The following is a 21,284-nucleotide window of genomic DNA, read 5'->3' as shown; positions in this document are numbered from 1 at the left end:
ACTAATTTAATACAGATTTGTCTACAGAATGAGATGCCCCAAAACTCTTTTATTTCATTTTTCTTCCCACAAATATTCATTTAGTTCCTGCCATGTTTGAAACTTGTGTTTACCATAAAATTTTCTGAAAACCCCTCTTTAAAAGAAATGTTTGGATCACATATTAGCAACACCATGTTTCATGCTGGTTTGTCTAAACTGGCAATATCTAAAGTGAAATAAAGATGTAAAAAAAAAGAGAGAGAGAGAAATGACAATGAATAGAGACAAAACCTCAAAAACTAAAATACTCCTTGGGTTTAAAATTTCATATTACACTTTTTCATCTTGACATTATGATGGATTTAAAAGATCAAATATCCAACCCCTTGATCTATAGTGCTGTCAGAAAGAACTGAATGGAAAAAGGAATCTTTACCTACTCATGTGGCAAGTAAGCAGGTGGTAGGTTTTGTGTTGTGGCTGATGAAGTTATCATTGGTCTGTGCCTTGGACTAAGTGAAAAAAAAAAATACTACAATGATTTACTCCTGATCTGGCTGGTCTCTTGGCTGGGTTGAGTATTCACAACCCAGTTACCAAGATCAATCAGAAAACACACATTAGAAAATCAGACTCTTTTCCTGTGAATATTTGTTATATGGGAAATTTCTCCCCCAAAATTAATGACAACACCAAACCTAAAAATTCACTTTTTAATCTTTCTGATACCTCCATAGACACATGTTTTATAATGGAATAAACAGACACTTTTAAAACTCTTCAGAGTTCAGCGTTGTCTGATCCAATTCATATCGAACTTTAACAAATACAGCAAACTGGTAGCAACTGAAAACCATACGTGTGATTAATGCTGGCACTTGGACATCCCTTCATAGCTCCAGCCAAGGGTTTGTGTCTCTGTCTGTTCCTCTTGCAACTGACTTTCTGTCAAGCGTTCAGGATGACCCTTTACTGTTGCCAAGTGTCCTTATTTAAAAAGAGAAGACCGAGATGAATAGTACCATGATTTTACTACACTAGCAACTATATATGAAATAGTCTTATACTTATTGTAATGAGAAATCAATGGCCGTGTCACTATTAACACTGGAAGTTTTCTTTGCCATCTGCTGGTATCCTACTGACAGGTAAATTCCACCAGCGTACAAAAGAAAACTTTTCTCTTTTACCCATTTTTTGGCCATTTTTAGTTGAACTATAATTTACAATGTTAATTCTGCTATACAGCAAAGTGACTTGATTATACACATATATCCGTTCTCTCTTATATTCTTTTTCATTATAGTTTATCCCAGGAGATTGGACATGGTTGCTTGTGCTATATAGGACTTTGTTGTTTATCCATTCTACATGCAATAGTTTGCATCCACTAACCCCAAACTCTCAGTCCACCCCTTCCCCCACCCGCTACTATCCCCCTTGTCAACAGCGCCTCTCCTTTCTGTGAGTCTGTTTCTGTTTTGTAGATAAGTTCATTTGTGCCATATTTTAGATTCCACATGTAAGTGAACCATGGTATTTGTCTGTCTGTCTTCACTTTGTATGATAATCTCTAGGTCCATTCATGCCGCTGCTCTTTTTTTCCCTTTTCTATCAATCATCAATTATTAAGACTACTAATTCTAATAACTTCTAACTTACAGAAGAAAATAACTAGTCTGCTGCTATGCAGCTAAGTTGCTTCAGTCGTGTCCGACTCTGTGTGACCCCACAGACAGCAGCCCACCAGGCTCCCCCATCCCTGGGATTCTCCAGGCAAGAACACTGGAGTGGGTTGCCATTTCCTTCTCCAGTGCATGAAAGTGAAAAGTGAAAGTGAAGTCGCTCAATTGTGTCTGACTCTTCGCGACCCCATGGACTGCAGCCTACTAGGCTCCTCCGTCCATGGGATTCTCCAGGCAAGAGTCCTGAATAACTAGTCTAAATTATGCTAAAATATATGATACCTTGTCAAAATTTAATTAGTTTTTAATCCCTACAGTATTTTTTCAGCTTTATGGTCTCAAGGGGATATATGACATTATTAAAATAAACTTTGCTTAACCCATTTTATACCTTAGAAGTGTATCTCTGATGAGGAATATCAGATGATATGAAGACAGAAGCTCACCTAGAATTTCTGAGTAGGGTTGCCATCCTTTCTCTCTCAAAATCCAATCTTGAACTTGTTTTTCATATAATATTCTTCAGTTCAGTTCAGTCGCTCAGTCGTGTCTGACTCTTTGCGACCCCATGAATTGCAGCACGCCAGGCCTCCCTGTCCATCACCAACTCCCAGAGTTCACTCAGACTCATGTCCATCGAGTAGGTGATGCCATCCAGCCATCTCATCCTCTGTCGTCCCCTTTTCCTCCTGCCTCCAATCCCTCCCAGCATCAGAGTCTTTTCCAATGAGTCAGCTCTTCGCATGAGGTGGCCAAAGTACTGGAGCTTCAGCTGTAGCATCAGTCCTTCCAGAGAACACCCAGGACTGATCTCCTTTTGAATGGACTGGTTGGATCTCCTTGCAGTCCAAGGGACTCTCAAGAGTTCTCCAACACCACAGTTCAAAAGCATCAATTCTTCGGCGCTCAGCTTTTTTCACAGTCCAACTCTCACAGCCATACATGACTACTGGAAAAACCATAGCCTTGACTAGATGGACCTTTGTTGGCAAAGTAATGTGTCTGCTTTTTAATATGCTATCTAGTTTGGTCATGACTTTCCTTCCAAGGAGTAAGCGTCTTTTAATTTCATGGCTGCAATCACCATCTGCAGTGATTTTGGAGCCCCAAAAAATAATGTTCTTATCCTACTATATATCCCCTCTATAATTAAATTTTATAATTTAAGAAAATTAGGGAGTCCATATTACCCACTGCTTTGCTTCCAAAGTACTCTTCTCTCCCAAAATGATTATTTTGGCCAGAAAGCTATGAGATATTAAATGTTGGCTTTTATAATTTTCACGGAACTTCTTTCCATTATCTTTTAATTTTTTGTTTAGAAATAATTATATAACTATAGGAAATTGCAACAATAGTACAGCAATTACTTATACCCAGTCACCCAGTCTCTCCCAATGGTTACATTGTAGCTAATCATACAATATCAAAACCAGGAAATTGACATTGGTACAATGTATATGGGTAATTATCCAAGTGCAGACTCTTGTAACCACCACCACAATCAAGATACAGAACCACTGTTGCATGTTAGTCGCTCAGTTGTGTCCAACTCTTTGTGACCCCATGGACTGTAGCCCGCCAGGGCTGTCCATGGGGATTCTCCAGGCAAGAATACTGCAGTGGGTTACCATGCCCTCCTCCAGGGGGTCTCCATCAGAGCAAAGATCTACTCTTGTCTACATTTTACCAGTTTGAATGAGGTATAGAAATCAAACGTGCTTTCAAGTCCCTTTGCCTTCTCCCATTTATAATCTAATCATCTTAAGTATTTTTTCCACATTGAGAACCACATCACACGTTACATTTTTTGCTTCAAATGTCATACATAATGCAGAAATTTTCAGAGGAGAAAGTCTATTGTATTTATTCTTTTTTTTTTTTTTTTTGGCCATACTGCCAAGTTTGGGAAATTTTTAGCTGTCATTTCTGTAATCACTTTTTCATCCCCACCCTCCCTCTCCTACCCTTCTGAGACTCCAGGGACCCAGTAGCCATGACTTCTTCAATGGGTGGTTTGAGCAGGGTTTCCTTTGAAGAGGACATGCATGGGTGGGCAGGCCTTGTTTTCATCTCTATTATGTAACTCCGTCTGCCCATCAAACATTGAAACTATGCTTTCCACACATAGCTATGCCCCACCTAACACGACCCAATTTTCACTCATGGGTGCCACCCAAAATTATATTTCGCTCTGCACCCTGTACTCAATGCCTCATATCACTGTCAGAGTCCCTTCCTCCTTCCCAATCCTATCCAAGTATTTTTTTTCTCACCACTCTGAAACCTATAAGCTAAATTATACACTCTTTAAAAATCTTGAACTGCTCAAACCAAGACTCAACAATTGTGACTGAGAAAAAAGTGAAGACAAAGAATTCTCAAGGACAGCAGTATCCATTGTCTTTCAAGTCATCGAGGATGACTTTAGTGGCATACGAATCGGAGTGGAATTTTAATAAAGCACCACTTGTCTTAAAAAGTAATGCAAGCGTCAGACATTGTTTGCTTAGCCTTTGGAATCGCCATGTGTTTGCTCAGTTCAGATGGCAACGACATCAGTATCTTTTCCAGATTCACAGCACATTTACTGCATCCCGTTAAATAAAAAGAAGGTTTAAAGAAACTGTCTTTTCACTCAAAAATTAGTTACCTGGGGATCTCCCTGGTGGCGCAGTGGATACGGATCTGCCTGCCAGTGCAGGGGACACAGTTCGATCCCGGGTCCGGAAAGACTCCACATACCGTGGAACAGTGAAGCCCTTGTGATACAACTACTGAGCCACGTTCCACAGCTACTGAAGCTCACACACCTAGAGTATATGCTCTATAATGAAGAGAAGCCCCTGCTTACCACACCAGAGGAAGCCCACATACAGCAATGAAGATGCAGTGCAGCCAAAAATAAATTAAACATTTTTTTATTATATGATACAAACACTATGGAAAACAGTATGAAGGGTTCTCAAAAAATTAAGAATATAGCTACCATATGATCCAGCAATTCTACTTCTGGATATTTTTTCAAAGAAAATAAAAACACGAATTCAAAAAGATATATGCATACCTATGTTCATTGCAGTGCTATTTACAGTAGCCAATGTATGGAAACCAACTAAGTGTCTGTCCATCAGCAGCTGAATGGATACAGAGAATGTTTTCTACACACTTACATAGTTGAACATTACTTAGCCACAAAAAAGAATGAGATTTGCAACATGGACAGACCTAGAGGGTATCATACTTAATGAAATAATGAAAAAGAAGGACAAATATCGTATGGTTTCACTTACATGTGGAATCTAAAAAGCAAATTAACAAACAGAAAAAGACTACCAGACACAGAGAACGAACAGATGGTTGCTACAGGGAAGTGGAGTGAGGGAATAAGTGAAATAGGAGAAGGAGATTGAGCCACAGCCTCCCAGAATATAATGTACGGCATAGGAAACATAACAATATTGTAGTAACTTTACATAGTGGCAGCTGGTAACTAGATTATGGTGATGATCATTTTGTAATGTATGGAAATATCAAATCACTATGTTATACACTTGAAACTAGTCAATTATACTTTAATTCAAAAATTTTCCTTCTTTCATAACTAAAGTAATAAAAAGAAGTTCAAAATGTTAAAAATTTAAACAATAAAAATTAGTTACCTAAAACATGAATAGCTATCCATCAGAAAACAAGAAAGCCACATTCCACAAGTCCTCAACGCTTTTTTAATTGCTTAAATCAATAGAATTCAAGCTCTTAACTTTGGCCTTGATCAGTCTAACTCCACTAGTCTTGTATGGTTTGAGGTCTCAGTTAGTACCTGTGACCAAACTACAGGTGGCACTCATGGTAGAGAATCCGCCTGCCCAATCATGAGCCTGAGATGCAGGTTCCATCCTTAGGTGGGGAAGATCCCCTGGAGGAGGAAATGGCAACCTACTCCAGCATTCTTGCCTGGAGAATCCCATGGACAGAGGAGCTTGGAGGGCTTTAGTCCATGGAGTCCCAAAGAGTTGGACAGGACTCAGGTGACTAAGCACATGTGCCCTGCCGACCCAAACTATAAGCTAAACACTTTAAACACCACTTACTGTATCGCTTTGCAGCTGTTGCGCATTAGCCTTCAAAACACAAAGCTACAGTTCTCACATACAAAATTTGGCCAAGAACATTTGTTGATAGTTGACTGATAGGTGAAAATGTAAGAGTTCCTCAGGAAATTTTCTACTTCACTGAATTCCCTAAGTTTCTAGGATAACTCCAACATCTATACAGAAGCAGAAAGTTCCTTACTTTTTTTCTCAAGCACCTGAAAATAAACCACTTCATTTTAGAAAGAGTGGGATGGTCACATGTCTCCCCCACACCATCTTGAGAAACAAAGTTTCAATCATTTTTTTATTTGGGGAATGGACTTCCCAAAATGGGTAAAATGGTGAGACTCAAGGAGACTGGTAAATGTTAACTTCTGCAAATAAAGGCTTCCGTTTATTCTTAGACTCTTAATTCTACTTTATGTTCTTTCTCCCCGCTTCTCCTAGTCAAAGTCCCAGGGAGGTTACACCTCCTTTTCCCTTTCTTATCTGTGAATTGTTATCCTAATATTAGCAGCCTCAATCCTGACTTGGTCTCAAATCTCTGTTTAACCTATGAATATCTGAATAAGGAGGACGTTATGGATTGCTGAGCCCATCTCTGGAATGAGTATTAAACTATGAGAAGATCTATAACGCATTTGTATGAACACTGATACAACTTTTCCCAGCTTTCTCTTAAAATGCATCGTATTATTCATCCCCCAAATTCTAGAGTACCATAAAAGGCCAGAAAAAATACTGATAATCTCTAAAGGTGCTGAGAACATGTAATTTCTTCTCTACTTTTAATTCCATTTTTTTAATAAAGCAGCAAAACTCTCACTCTTTGCACCTATCCAAAGCATGAGATTCAACCCAAGCCAGGTGTTGAAATCTCTAAAAACTTTTGGATATTCATTGTTCTTTACCTGTTTTCCTTCTATGAAACTGTTCTGTGGAGACAGTCTGAGAGAAATTTTGTAAAGATGTTCACCACAGCATTATTTATGATGGTGAAAAACACCTTTGATGATAAGTGAAAATTTGTCTGCCAGTAGGGAAATGTTTGGAGAAGGCAATGGCACCCCACTCCAGTACTCCTGCCTGGAAAATCCCATGGACGGAGGAGCCTGGTGGGCTGCAGTCTATGGGGTCGCTAAGAGTCAGACAGGACCGAGCGACTTCACTTTCACTTTTCACTTTCATGCATTGGAGAAGGAAATGGCAACCCACTCCAATGTTCTTGCCTGGAGAATCCCAGGGACAGGGGAGCCTGGTGGGCTGCCATCTATGGGGTCACACAGAGTCGGACACGACTGAAGCGACTTAGCAGCAGCAGTAGCAGGGAAATGCTCATGGGGTTCTTGAGGCAAGAATACTGGAGTGGGTTGCTGTTTCCTAGACCCTGATACTGGGAAAGATTGAAGCAAAAAAGAGAAGGGGGCAGTAGAGAATGAGACAGTTAGACAGCATCACTAACTCAATGGACATGAATTTGAGCAAACTGGGAGATAATGAAGGACAGAGGAACCTGGTAGGCTACAGTCCCTAGGGTCACAAAGAGTCAGACACCACTTAGCGACTGAAAAATACCACCACAAGGGAACTGTTAGGCAAATTGTGAAACGCTCACTTCAGTGAACTATTATGCCAGCCACTAAAATTAAATTTAGAAAGAACTTATGGTGATATTGAGGGGAAGAACTTCTTAGATCAAGCTAGATGTCTACAGTACAGCGAAGCACTGTCCGAAATGTTGTGTGTACACAGCACACAAACATGCATACATAATGCAGAACTATGTTAAACTGCACACAGGGGAAAAAACCGGGCAGAAATAAATGCACTAAGATGTTAAACAGTAATTACTTTTGCTATTGGAGCCAAAGACGGTTTGAGTTTTTCTTTATACTTTATTTCTGCAGTGGGCATGTTTTACTTGCATAATACATAAAATGAATTTTATTTTTAAACCAGAAATAGTAATAGATAACATTTCAGGGTTAAGGTTCCATTTAGAAACGATAATACATCTCATATCGTTCAATTTCACCTTTTCCTCTTGGTTAAATGAAGTCTCTTGGGTTCAGTGGTTACACTGGGTAAATGAAAATAATCGTGAGAAAGATGCTGCTTGGTAATGCTTGTTATTTGTCTAAGCATATAGTAACTCCTTCTAGGAAAGAATTCTTTAAAATTAAATTTTTTAAGGAGCCTTTGCTTTGCCGTCCCTGCCTCTCATAAGGGTAGCAGGTGAGCTTTCTGTAGATTTTGGGTTTTTTTTTTTTTTTTTCTTGCCTTCAGATGTCAGAGGCGGTTCATTTGCAAATGGCAGTTGCAGGTAGTTTTTGAAGAGAAGGGCATTTAGGACAAAGTGTAAAGCTACATAAAACCAGCTTAAGGGATCTTTGAAACATAAATCCATGCCTTTGTAGTTCTTAGGCTGACAAAGCTGAACCCTCAGAGGCATGCTGTCGGCTGGTACCTGTGTCCCAGCCAGAAAAGCTCCCCAAGCAATTACAGAGAAAGAAAGGGTTTCTGCCACCAATACCACCTAATACAATAGAGGAGGCCACCTGTGTTTTTAGAAAGGCAAGGACTCTTTAAAAAGTGGAAAAAGGGAAATGCTGGATGGGACTGTGCGGAGTCCTGGAAGATATTCATCATCCTAATTCATTAAAGTGATTGTGACAAATTTACACTGAAAAAGGATGAAGACTCTTGCTTCCTGAGAAGCATCAGAGCCACAAAACAAAGGCTAGTGCTTTAGGGGATACCTGTGGCCCCCAGCACAGCACTCTGCTGGCTCTGGAATTGAACATCACCAGGTTCTTTGGTGACTCTCATTACAATATCTGCCTTTTCCTTTCTCAAACCTTTTCCTGACATTGTCTTTGCCTCCTCTTTTCATTATTCTCTTCCAGAGAGAACTCAAAAGCTCTTAGCCTTTTCTCACCCATTCTAGCAACTCAAAGGCAAACTGTAGGAAAGGTGAAGGCTACCACACTAACCAGTTCTCTCTTTTCACCTGTGTTCTCCTAAAACTCTGTTTGAGGCAACATGGCATGAATGGGGCTCAGAAACAGGCAGTTGAGTTCCCTTCATTCACATGGTCACACGGCCTTGGACAAAACTACTGAGGCCTGGCTCTTCCCAACTGTGATCATATAGGTTGTGTTAGTTGTATCAGGAGCATTGTGAAGCCTTCATCTAGGAGTGGAAGAGATACCTCTGTGGTGTTGTCTACTGAATTTGAAAACCTACATACATTAATTTGTGCATTTCAGCCTGGTGGTAGATCTATAGCATGCAAGCTGAATGTGTGCAACAGGAGGATATTTTAACCAGATGCTGAGTGGATTGAGGCTCATTTCCCGCCTGAGTTTTACAGGTCTGCCATGAACCTTACTGATCACTGCATGTGTTCATTTGGAGTCGTCCTTCTGGGGCTCTATCTCCATCCACTCATTCTCAACCTCTGGTTCTGTTTGAAAACCAATTGACTCTTTGAACCTGTGTGTCATTTGTAATGCACCTTTCCAAATATACTCCTCTTGGTTTCAACTACATAATAGGGAAGTCCTAAACATCTTAGAAAATCACTCATGGTTTTGTTTTCCTTCCAAAGAAAGTCTTAATAGGATTACATTAACTGAGCAGGATGCCCACACTTCTCTCCCCTCAAATTGGTTCTGAATCAAAATTATGTTTTTTTGTTTTTTAAAACGAGTGGGGTGGAGACTAAGAAACCTGTGGCCTTTGGATAAAGTTCTTTCTCAAGGAGCTATTTCTGATGTTAACACACCTCCAGAAGCATTTGGAAGATTCAGAATAGGGCAGAATCATCAAAGTGTCCCCGCCTGCCTGCCTGTGTTTTTCTATGTTAACTCAAAATGGTAAATCATCCTCAAAACCTTTTATTTTTGGATTCCCCATATGTCCATTTTCTCTCTTCTAAACAGGCTGATGAAAAGGCAGAGGCAAATAGCTGCAGCCTTAATGAAATAGGCATATTGATCAATTCTGCTTCTTGGGCACTTCCTCAGAGTGTGCCGGAGCACACGTGGACACGCGGGTGCCCATCAGACATCTCCAAGATGTCAGGCTTCCAAACATGAGAACAGTTTCACAGGCAGCTGTTTTCACACTGCATACATTGCACTGCGTGTCAGAGGAAGAACCACCAAATACTTACGATGCACTGAAGTTTGTGATCAAGTGGAAGACTATAAGCAAATGTTGCGTTTTGAGAACAGAAACATAAGCAAAAACGTAATTATCAATTTGCTGCTCAATCCTGCCTCCTCAGAGACTGCTTCTTTCCCATCCCAGATGCCTTCCTCTTATCCCCAAAGACAATTTGCGCATCCTCTTACTCCTAACTCCTGACAAGCAACTGGAAAAGTTACTCATCTCCTCTTTTCAACTAAAGCCTCCTCCAGCTTGACAAATCTTGCCAATTACTGCATAAGCCTTGACTGTCTTGAGTTATGTGTCCGCAGGCTCCAAGCCCATCCATCTTGGAATTATCCTTCAGCCTTATCGCTCCTTCCTCTTCATCTTTTCCCGCGCATGGTTAATATCAGCTGTTATCAGTTTCAGTGCCTAGTAAATATTCTGGAGGTGATTGGAGGTTCAATCAGTTGCAGCTGCACCAAACTCAGCTGATAACGCAGTGGATGGTGGGGGAGAAGCTGGGAGAGGGAGAATTGGTAGAATTACCTTGATTCAGAATTAACCCTGATTGTATTTTGCTGTTTAGGCTCTGCGCTGTACATAGAGAGTCCCCAGAATTCAGTGTCTGATTTTGTACCAAGACACCATCTTATGAGGAGTCATTGATAACAATAGCAGCTGTAAATGCTGAAAATGGATTTTGCACAAACATTCCCCATACCCTCCGCCACCCACCCACCACACCCCCATCAGTCTGAGCACATCTGAAGGATAACTCTGGAAAGAAAAGAATAGCAATAGGACTGCTTCACTATCTTATGTTTGGCTTTCAAACTTATGTTTGGCTTTCAACTTACCTTATGTTGAGCTGATGGAGAGGATTGATTCAATTGAGACAGTAGTTGCTACTATGTTTGCTATACAAAGGTGGAGCTCTGGAAGCTGCAAAGAGTGGCCCTTTGGCATTTTAACTAAAACATCATCGTCTCTTTTGCCTGCCCCTTTTCTCTGCTCCAGGCTCCCCACGACTTGAGCTGCAGTGGGCAGGGAATTACCAGAATAGCAGGTAGGAGACAAGTCCTTGCCAACAATTAGCTCCCGACCCAGCTGCCATTGGACACCTCAACTTTAGTTCCCTTCAGTGGGCCTGCTCCACATCACAGCCTAGTGGTGGGCTCTGGTGGTCCAGTGGTTAAGACTCCACACTCCCAGTGCAGGGGGCTCAGGCTCATTCCCAGGTCGGGGAACTAAGATCCCACATGCCAAATGGTGCAGCTAAAAAATAAAATCACAGCCTGTTTGTTACTCGAAGGAAATAACACCCCGAGCAGTTATCAGCTCTTAGTAACTGAGATTGAATAAGGTGGTCAGATATTTCCCAAAGGAGAGGCCCAGGGTAAGATGGTCCAGTGGGAACTCTGAGTAAACAGGAGACTGAAGGTCTTCTCCATGTTAAACCGATGCCAAAGAAAAGAGAGTCGGCCCCACACCCAACACAGCCCCACCCTCCAAGTCCACATACCCAACCCTGCCCCTGCCCCCTCTCAGTCCAGCCCGGGGCAGAGGGCCCCCTCTGAGCCCCACTAGAGCCCACACTGTCACCACACACTAGGACAGTCAAGAGATAGGGGTGCACTTCTCTAGAGGGACCAGAAAGGCAGTAAGTGCGGTAAGATTCTCCATTTCCTAAGTGTTTATTTTGAGGTTGCAACCTCAGGCTTTAGGACAAAGCAAAATGAAAACCAAAAACTTCAAGCCATTAACCAGTCATTCTGTGTGACAGCCACCCACCTCCCCCCCCCCCCCAAAAAAACCTCCCCGGAGGATTCCCAGTGTTGACTCCCAAGAAGACCTCCTCCCTGGACTCAGGCGCCATCCCTTAGGGCACAGCCATGCACAGCCCATGTCATTCTCTGGGCTCAGCCTCACCACCTGCCCCTCAGGCCTCCCAAACCTACCAGATGGACTCAGCACAGCTGATGGTCTGCGTGGACTGCACGCCCCACTTTTCAGGTCTAGACTATCTCACCTGGGTGGCTCTTACTCTTTTTTTTTTTTTTTTCATTCTGTTTGTGTTCTAGTGAAGTGAAGTCGCTCGCTTGTGCCCGACTCTTTGTGACCCCATGGACTATAGCCTATCAGGCTCCTCCGTCCATGGGGTTTTCCAGGCAAGAGTACTGGAGTGGGTTGCCATTTCCTTCTCCAGGGGATCCTCCCTACCCAGGGGTTGAACCCGGGTCTCCCGCATTGTGAGCAGACGCTTTATCCTCTAAGCCACCAGGGAAGCCCCATGAGTTCTAGTAGGCCAATTGAGTGAGAAGGCAATGGAACCCCACTCCAGTCCTCTTGCCTAGAAAATCCCATGGATGGAGGAGCCTGGTAGGCTACAGTCATGTGATCGCTAAGAGTTGGACACAACTGAGCGATTTCACTGTCACTTTTCACTTTCATGCATTGGAGAAGGAAATGGCAACCCACTCCAGTGTTCTTGCCTGGAGAATCCCTAGGATGGGGGAGACTGGTGGGCTGCCGTCTATGGGGTCGCACAGAGTTGGACACAACTGAAGCGACTTAGCAGCAGCAGCAGCAGCAGGCCAATTGAGCATAAACATTTCCATTTTTTTAAACATTTTTTAATGTTTAAATTAAAAAATTTTAAGGGAATTTTAAACATTTCCCTTTTTTAAAGAAGAGTTAAACTCTTCTTTAACTCTGTGTTTATACTCCACTGCGATATGATCTGATTCACTTTTAGGATGAAAGATGTGATCACTGGAATCATTTTGGAGACCTCGAGCTGTGGTGTGGATCCACTCCCACTATGAATTCTTATCAGATGTCAGGGCCTGAAATCAAATGTGATGTACCGGCTGATTTTTTACTCCCTTCTACATTAGCCTTAGATGGTGGCTCAGTCGGAAAAGACTCCACCTCCAGTGCAGGAGACCAGGGTACGATCCCTGGGTTGGGAAGACCCCCTGGAGAAGGAAATGACAACCCACTCCAGTATTTTTGCCTGGAGAATCCCATGAACAGAGGAGCCTGGTGGGCTACAGTCCATATGGACTGAATCAGCACATACTCTCTTACAACCAAGGGCTAGGATCCCTGTGCTTCCAGCCCAGGCCTTGCCCTGTGTGGCTCCTCCTGCCTCTTGGCCCTTTTCTGTTCCAAACACATGGCCTTCTTGGCGCCTCCCTGCCCACAGCGCATCCCAAGGCTGTCTCCGGCCTGAGCACTCTGCCTTCTCCGGACATCTGAGACCTATTAGCTGCTCAGGGAACATGAGATGGGGAGCTCTGACCTTCTGCACCTCAGTGAGCTCATTCCTGCCTTATGTGCTTCTTCCAGGACTCCTGACCCCCCACCACCACCCCCAGCCCACCCCTGGGTCCTCGTCCCTCCGCTGTCTCTCAGGACCACCTCCCTCCCCTCCCGCCCCCGTGGTACTCTTGTCTCTTGCTATGCTTTCTTTTTCATCATGACACTTACTGCTAAGTGTTGTGAAATTCAATACTTGGGTATCTGTCATTTAATTCTAGACAGAATTTATGTCTTCTTCACTACTATGTTCCCAGCTCTTAAAAAAGTGATGTCTTCAATGGATGCCTGAAAATATCTGCAGGATGATATCCCTGGCGGCTGGATGGTTAAGGATTGTGCTTCCATTGCAGAGAGTACCAGTTCAAGAGTCTTGGTCAGGGAACTAAGATCCTGCATGCCATGCACCAAAAAAATTAAAATTGTTTAAAAATATCTGTGGAATGAATATGTGAGAGAGAGCTGAGCTTCTCTCCCCATAGATGTGAAAAAAACCCTCATGGGAGTTTTTCTGGAAACAATGTGAACCCATCAGACCAGAGTCTTCAGCCTTTTGAACCCATGCCCCCTTTTGATAAAGGGAAAAAATCCCAAGACCCCGTGCAGAGCCTGGAGCTAGGGGTGCAGTGGGGTAGTGTTGGGGGAGGTCGTTGAGAGTTTTCAGATTACCGAAAAGAAGCATGAGCCACAAACCTTTCCAATCACCTTCCCTAAATATACCTTCTCTCAACCAGGGATTTGGTAAGGATAGAGAAGATACAGTTTGAGACGGTCTTGGTTTAGGGTAGGTGGTCTCTCCTAGTGTAAAATGAAGGAGCATAGGATATTCTTGGAGAGAACCCAGTGCATGGAGAAGCATAGATCCATCCACACCCAAAGCTGTCTGTCTTAAACTATTTAAAACGCCTGGGCTGGACTCATAACAGTGATTCACCATCAGTGGACCTAAGCTTTAGCTCCTGCGCTGGTCTACAAAGAAAGCCAGGTTCAGGTCCATCCCGGGAAGGTGCCCTTGGATCTCGAGAGTCAGGACAGCATTCTCCTGTTCCTGTACCACCTCCCTCTGATTTCTGTACCAGAGAAACATGGCAGTAAGGGAAATGGGGAGAAAACAGGACTCTCTGGTGTTGTCTAATCCTTCAGCCCCAAAGACACTTCTCTGCACCAAACCCAAGTTGAGGGCCAGGAACATCAACCTGATAAGAAGGAATCCCTGGGCAGGGTGTTCCCAGTGCAGCACTGAAACCAGCACTTCTCATTTCGCTGCCATTTTGAGAAAGTAGCAATGACATACACACACCTTGATGTGTAGAACAGTGAGTTAGGGGGAAGCCGCTTGTATCCCACAGGGAGCTCAGCTCGGTGCTCTGTGACGACCAGAGGAATGGAATAGGACTGTGGGGAGATTCAAGAGGGAAGGAATATACGCACGCATATAGCTGATTCACGCTGTTGTACAGCAGAAACTAACATTGTGAAGCGATTATACTCCAATTTAGAGACATTTTTGAAAATAAAATAGTATTAGGATGTAAAAAAGTTTTAAAATTAAACCTAAGTGTTTCACTCCTTTGCACTTATTTTTTTAAAAAGGCAAAATGCCTGATTTTTGTACTGCTTTTACAGTAGCAGAATTTTCTAGGATCTGGTGCAAATAGACATGTTCTCTGCAGGCTGAAAAGAGGCTGAAAACCCTGGTGTAATCTGTCTCCCTGAATTATTATAGGATTTTAGATGGTTGACAAGTGCAATAACTTTGAACTCCTCAGGCATCTCGATGGAAATTCAGTTCCAGCTTGAAAGTGCTAACTGTACAGCTTACATTCAAATGGAGCTTCTCAGATCAGAGGAGCTGGTTCACTACTGCTCTTGATTTATCCATGTACAGGGAAGGATTCCGAAAATGCATCCTTTGGAGTTGAGGATTTCTAAAGAAGTGTCTTCTAGTGACTGGCTGGAGGCAGACTGGACCAGCACAGAGTGAAGGAAGGAATACAGTGGGGCTTGACTGTATTCATATAGGTGAAGTCACGTGGGTATATGAGATCAGCAGACAGATACTAGATCTCAGCTTACTAATTCATCAGGCTTTTAGCAACTGGTTTCTCCATTTCAGTCCTACAGAGCTAACCCACATCATCATCTGCAATGCCTGGTGATATTCATTTCTCCCTTTCTGAACTCGAGTCTTCTCTTAAATTTCATATCAAAATCCATTTCCTACCCCCACCCCCAAGCCCCAAGCTCAAAGTTTCCAATAGCATCTACTAGATCCTTATGAATACTTCTCTATCAGGTTCTCATTGGGAAACTTTTTCTCCCAGGATATATGACTCTGGTGCTTCATTGCTCCTGACTTTCTTACTTCCTTGTCCCTGTAAGTTCACATCCTCCAAGGATGGGAGTACAGGCTCCGTCTGATCTGTATCACATCATTTTGTCAGCTCCCCTTTCTCTCTGCATTCAGATGATAATGTCGCTCAGGTGAACCAGGTGAACGCTTACCCAGTCATGTCCAACTCTTTTGTGACCCCATGGAGTGTAGCCCTCCAGGCTCCTCTGTCCATGGGATTTCCCAGGGAAGAATACTGGAGTGGGTTGCCTTTACCTCCTCCAGGGGATCTTCCCAACCCAGGGATCGAACGTGTGTCTCTTGTGTCTCCCACATTGCAGGCGGATTCTTTACTGCTTGAGCCACTGAGGAAGCCCTCAGCCAGTCACCAATGTCACAGATACATGTCTGCAGTGGGCCCTATCTTCAATGCTCAGAATCAACATTTGCATCTTCAGAGTACAATTATGTCCTCATGCCTGCCAGTACTTTGAGCAAGAGAATCTGTATCATGTTTCCCATTATCTGTCCTTGCCCTGAAGCTGTTGCTGTGTGAACTCTGCAGGGAGGACCAAGGGAAGGGACCCAGCCAATGTCCACTGAACCACCAGTCTTTACCTGACTGTAGAGATGGAACATCCCGCCTCTGCTCAGCACCCACCTGCTATGGGACAGGTATTAAATGTACGGGCAAAATTGAGTCCCTTTGGAGAGTGAAAAGGATACCATTAATAATTACACTGAGATATACACTTGCTCCTTGAAAGGAAATCTATGACAAACCTAGACAGAGTATTAAAAGCAGAGACATCACTTTGCTGACAAAGGTCCATGTAGTCAAAGCTATGGGTTTTTTAGTAGTCATCTGTGGATGTGAGAGTTGGACCATAAAGAAGGCTGAGCACTAAAGAACTGATACTTTTGAATTGTGGTGCTGGAGAAGACTCTTGAGAGTCCCTTGGACTGCAAGGAGTTCAAACCAGTCAATCCGAAAGGAAATCAACCCAAATATTCATTGGAAGGACTCATGCTAAAGCTGAAGCCCCAGTACTTTGGCCACCTGATGCAAAGAACTGACTCATTGGAGACGACCCTGACGCTTGGAAAGATTGAGAAGAGGGCAGCAGAGGATGAAGTGGTTAGATAACATCACTGACTCGGTGGACATGAATCTGAGCAAACTCCAGGAGATAGTGAGCAGAGGAGCCTGGCGTGCTGCAGTCCATGGAGTTACAAAGAACAGACACAACTGAGCAACTCAACAATAAACTGAAATGATATTTTGAGTCTGGAACTGTGCCTAAGCCCAGGGCCCTAGATGAAGCTGTGTCCTAATGCTCTTTTGCTGAGGGTTTGGATAGAGCAGCTTCATATAAAGAATGTCACTGTGATCACTGAAGAGTGATCCGTCTGAGAGGCAAACACAGGTCTTTCATTCCAGCTGCAATATTTATACAAGTACACACTGATTGACTAGGAGGTGAATAAAGCACAACAAAGCTGCATTTCCACTCCACCCGCTGAAGTTTCCTGAGAAGTAGTCTGAGAAGTTTAAAATATTTTTTCCAAAAAACAAACCGAAATAACCCCTTCTTTTATTTTAGATTCCTTTCAGATAGCCTTGCAGATGGTTTGCTGAAATCGTCAGACCAACACAATCTGTTTGGCTCAAAAAATTAAAATAAACCCACCAAATTATGTGTTTCTTTGTAATTAAAAAAACACTGAATTTCTAAAACAAAAACTAAATTTCTTATTTCTATCTATTAAACTTACCCTCACTCTGCATTTCGTGAACCAAACTAGAGAAATAATTCCTTAAAGATCCACACATTTTCCCCTGTAGTGCCGAATTCTAGAACCCCAAAATAGGGTGGTATAAATGCTGAGTTCTTCTCTGTTTGTTTTTCTATCAATACATATTCATGTCTTTTCTCTTGACACAAGCCTCCTATCAAAACATCCAAAGACAGTAAATACTAATACATCCAGGAGGTGTTCTTTCTTCCTCTAATTGCCTGCATCAAGCCAGTTTCCATGACATCAGCTCAGGAACAAACATAAAATGCAAGTTAAAAATACTTCCTCTGGGATAAATAAGTATGACCCAATTGGGCCAGTTGGTGGGACAGCTAGAGGGAAGAGGGCTTCCCTAGTGGCTCAGAGGTAGAGGACCCACCTGTTAACGTAGGAGACACTGATTCGATCCCTGCGTGGGGAAGATTCCCTGAAGAAGAAAATGACAACCCATTCCAGTATTCTTGCCTGGGAAATCCCGTGGACAGAGGAGCCTGGTGGGCTAGAGTCCATGGGGTGGCAATAAAGTTAGACATGACTTAGCAACTCAACAAAAGACAGCAAGAGCCCCATGTTCTCACAGAGGTTTTAGTTCAAAGTTGTTTTCAGATTTGAAGAAATAATCGCCTCCTCCCCACCTATGGTCTCGGTGCAAGGCCAACTGTGGCAGCCCTTGGGGTCCCTGGTGCCCAGCACACAGCCCCTCGGTAGGCTGGGCACAACTTCCCCTCATCAGCAGGATGTGAGGAGATGCTGTGAGGTGACTCAGCTTCCAACCGCTGCCACTGCAGTCTTGTTTTTACCTTTTTTTAAAGAATCTGTTCCTGGGTGCTTTATAGCTTTAATCTTAACGTTCCCAGTAGTGTAACTGCCCCCGTGTAGCCATGCCTGCTGCTCTGGAAACCGTCAGGATTAGCGTCTCAGCATGTGAAGGCGACTTCGGGGAGGAATTTGTCTAATTCAGGGCATATTCGTCGCCACAGATTCTCCATTGAGCGCTGCTGGGTGACGTCTCCCCCTGGCGGCTGCTGACGTGCGTGCAGGGGACAGACTTACCGGCAGGCAGCTGAGGGGCTTTCCAGGAAGACGCGGGCTAAAAGATGTCAAGAAAACAGAATTTTTCCACATCGAGGGAACTTTTTGGGGGGGGATGGGGAGTGGGGCGCGGCTTGTGGGATCCTAGTTCCCCAACCAGGGATTGAACCCATGCTGTTTACAATGAAAGCATGGAATCCTAATCACTGAGGGGGGGTGGGGGGGGGGGGGTTGCCTGTGCTCAGTCCTGTTCAACTCTTCGTGACCCGTGGACTCTAACCCAGCAGGCTCCTCTGTCCATGGAATTTCCCAGGCGAGAATACTGGAATGAGTTGCCATTTCCTCCTCCAGGGGATCTTCCCGACCCAGGGATTGAACCCAAGTCTCCTGTGTCTCCTACGTTGCAGGCAGATTCTTTACCACTGAGCCACCAGGGAAGCCCCCAGGAAACCCATAGGTAAAGGAAAACATACATACATACATACATCTCAATGTCGATCTGGCATCTTGGCACAGGGTGAATATCTGAAACCATCACTTGCAGGAACTCTCTCTCACCCCAGGACTTCTCTGTGATTCTTAAATCATCTCTCTCTCCATCCACCTGTCAGATCCTGGCTGAATTATCTCCATTTATCCTACTGAGAAAGATCTCTTTCTCCTCTGGGCTGGAAATAGACCAACGCATATTCAGAAGGAATCTTTTTCTGCTCCCAGCCTCACCCCTACACCACCTCTGCATCAGCCTCTTCTCCCCTCTGGCTCCTCCGGCCAACCCCACCCCAGACTCTCCACAGCTCCCAGCCCCTCGGGATCCCCAGCTCAACTCTCTTGCGTGAAATTCATCACATAAATGTGTTTAGAATACTCCTTCTTCCTTGCCCTGCTGTTTTCTTTGACTCTGCAGTGTTTATTCTCCTAATCCCCTATTATGATTTTAATCTTTTTTAGAAACAGAGTCCTCACCCACTCATTTGGAGGGAGGGCTTGTTTCATTCAGAGTCCCCAACGCAGGCCCTGCCCAAACTTCTCACCATCAACCAGAATGTCATATGCTGCTGTGGCAGGATGAAGAATAACTCCAGAATGCCTTCATCCTGGAGACTCCTGAGGACAGTGGTTATTTCTCCTTGCTTCATATTTCTCCTCCCTCCATGAGATGAGACCATTTGTACATCTAAAAAGTCATGAAAAAGAATTGTTGTTTTTCAGTCGCTAAGTTGTGTCCGACTCTCTGCGACCCCATTGAACTGCAGCATGCCAGCCTCCCCTGTCCTTCAGTATCTCCCAGAATTTGCTCCGATTCATGTCCATTGAGTCGGTGATGCCATCCAACCATCTCATCCTCTGTCATCCCCTTCTCCTGCCCTCAATCTTTCCCAGCATCAGGGTCTTTTCCAATGAGTCAGCTCTTCTCATCAGCTGGCCAAAGTATTGGAGCTTCAGCATCAGTCCTTCCGATGAATATTCAGGCTTGATTTTTTTTAGGATTGACTGGTTTGATCTCCTTGCTGTCCAAGGGACTCCCAAGAATCTTCTTCTTTATGGTCCAGCTCAAATAATGAAATAGAATAAAATAATAAGCTCTTACATCAGCAAATGCAGGCAGTACCAACACTAAACACCAATCAGCAAAAATGCAAAGACAAATGTACCCCCAGCATCTTTCTTGACCAATGAATGCTCCCTTTTGTCCTTTCCGAATAAGCATATTTTCAGTAGAGGAAGAAACTTTCATTTTAAATGTATCAGGATCCTCTGACTTCAGCTATAAAGTCATAGAGGATTCATGGCGCTGTGGATCATTACAAACCACAAATTGTACTGAGTCAATTAGCCTGAGTTTCTGAGTTTCCCTTTTCTGTCTAATCCTACTCAGTAAGGAGATGATCTGACTGATGGACGTCTGTGCTGTGATGATCTTCATATTAGAGTAGGTTTTTCTGACAAGTTTCTGCCTGGCTGTCATCTAATTAAATATTTCGCATTTCTTCAACATGCAGATCACCATAGGTGGACAAGAAGAAAATCAAGGGTTAAGAGTAGAATTTGCATTATGTTTGCCTCCTTGAGCTCAACAGTGCAAAGAAATAAATGCTTTTATAGTTAGAAACCCCAAATGCCTGAAGAAAAGCACTGGACTTTAATGGAGACCTGGGCTCTGCTTTCCTGATAGCCAGGCTACTAACTTTCTTCAGACTGAGCAAGGCCAGGTTGGAAAGACTGAAGGCAAAAGGAGAAGGGGCCAGCAGAAGATGATATGCTTAGATAGCATCACTGACTCAATGAACATGGAATCTGAGCAAACTTTGGGAGACAGTGGAGGACAGGGGAGCCTAGCGTGCTGCAGAACATGGGGTCGTGAAGAGGCGTACACAACTTAGCGACTGCACAACAACAAGGATTAGTAACCTAGATTCCATCTCCACATTGCCGGCAAGCCCGCCTCTTTTGCTTCTTCTGGAACAGCGAGAAGCAAGTTGAATTTCCAGGGACAGAGCTTGATTTCCTGATGGAAAAATTTATAAAGAAGGTGGTTGATGAGAGTAATTCAGAGTTAATGTCCATTTCCCCATGAGTGTACCAGGAGACTCCATCACGAAAGAGCACTTAGAAGCTCTAAGTGCTGAGTAGTTAGCAGACAGCTGTCGTATGCAGATCTCCGTTGGATTGTCTGGCCCTGGCTTGTAGAAACAAGGTTGGCTTCCCAGGGCCTGAACCAGTGCCAACATAAACACATGGGGGCAGGTACTGAGCAGCCTTGGAGAGCTAATACTCCTATTCCACTCTCAGTTGGGAGCGAGGGTGGGCTGTAGCAGACTCTGATGCCTGTTAAAAGAGTAAATTGCTAATTAAAATGATAAAATTGCTTTTGAA

The 21,284-nt window shown here is 43.5% G+C and overlaps 1 protein-coding gene across 15 annotated transcripts in view; it reads left to right on the top strand.

The window, feature by feature from the left end:
- The window catches only part of DLGAP1 (DLG associated protein 1), a 791,650-nt gene that overhangs the window by 652,524 nt on the left and 117,842 nt on the right, over window positions 1-21,284 (top strand). The gene's annotated exons all lie outside the window — the stretch shown is intronic.

Source organism: Ovis aries, chromosome 23 (assembly GCF_016772045.2).
Source record: "Ovis aries strain OAR_USU_Benz2616 breed Rambouillet chromosome 23, ARS-UI_Ramb_v3.0, whole genome shotgun sequence".
NCBI lineage: Eukaryota > Metazoa > Chordata > Mammalia > Artiodactyla > Bovidae > Ovis > Ovis aries.
Note: the sequence above shows the minus strand (reverse complement) of the source record. Positions and strands in the feature narration are given on the sequence as shown.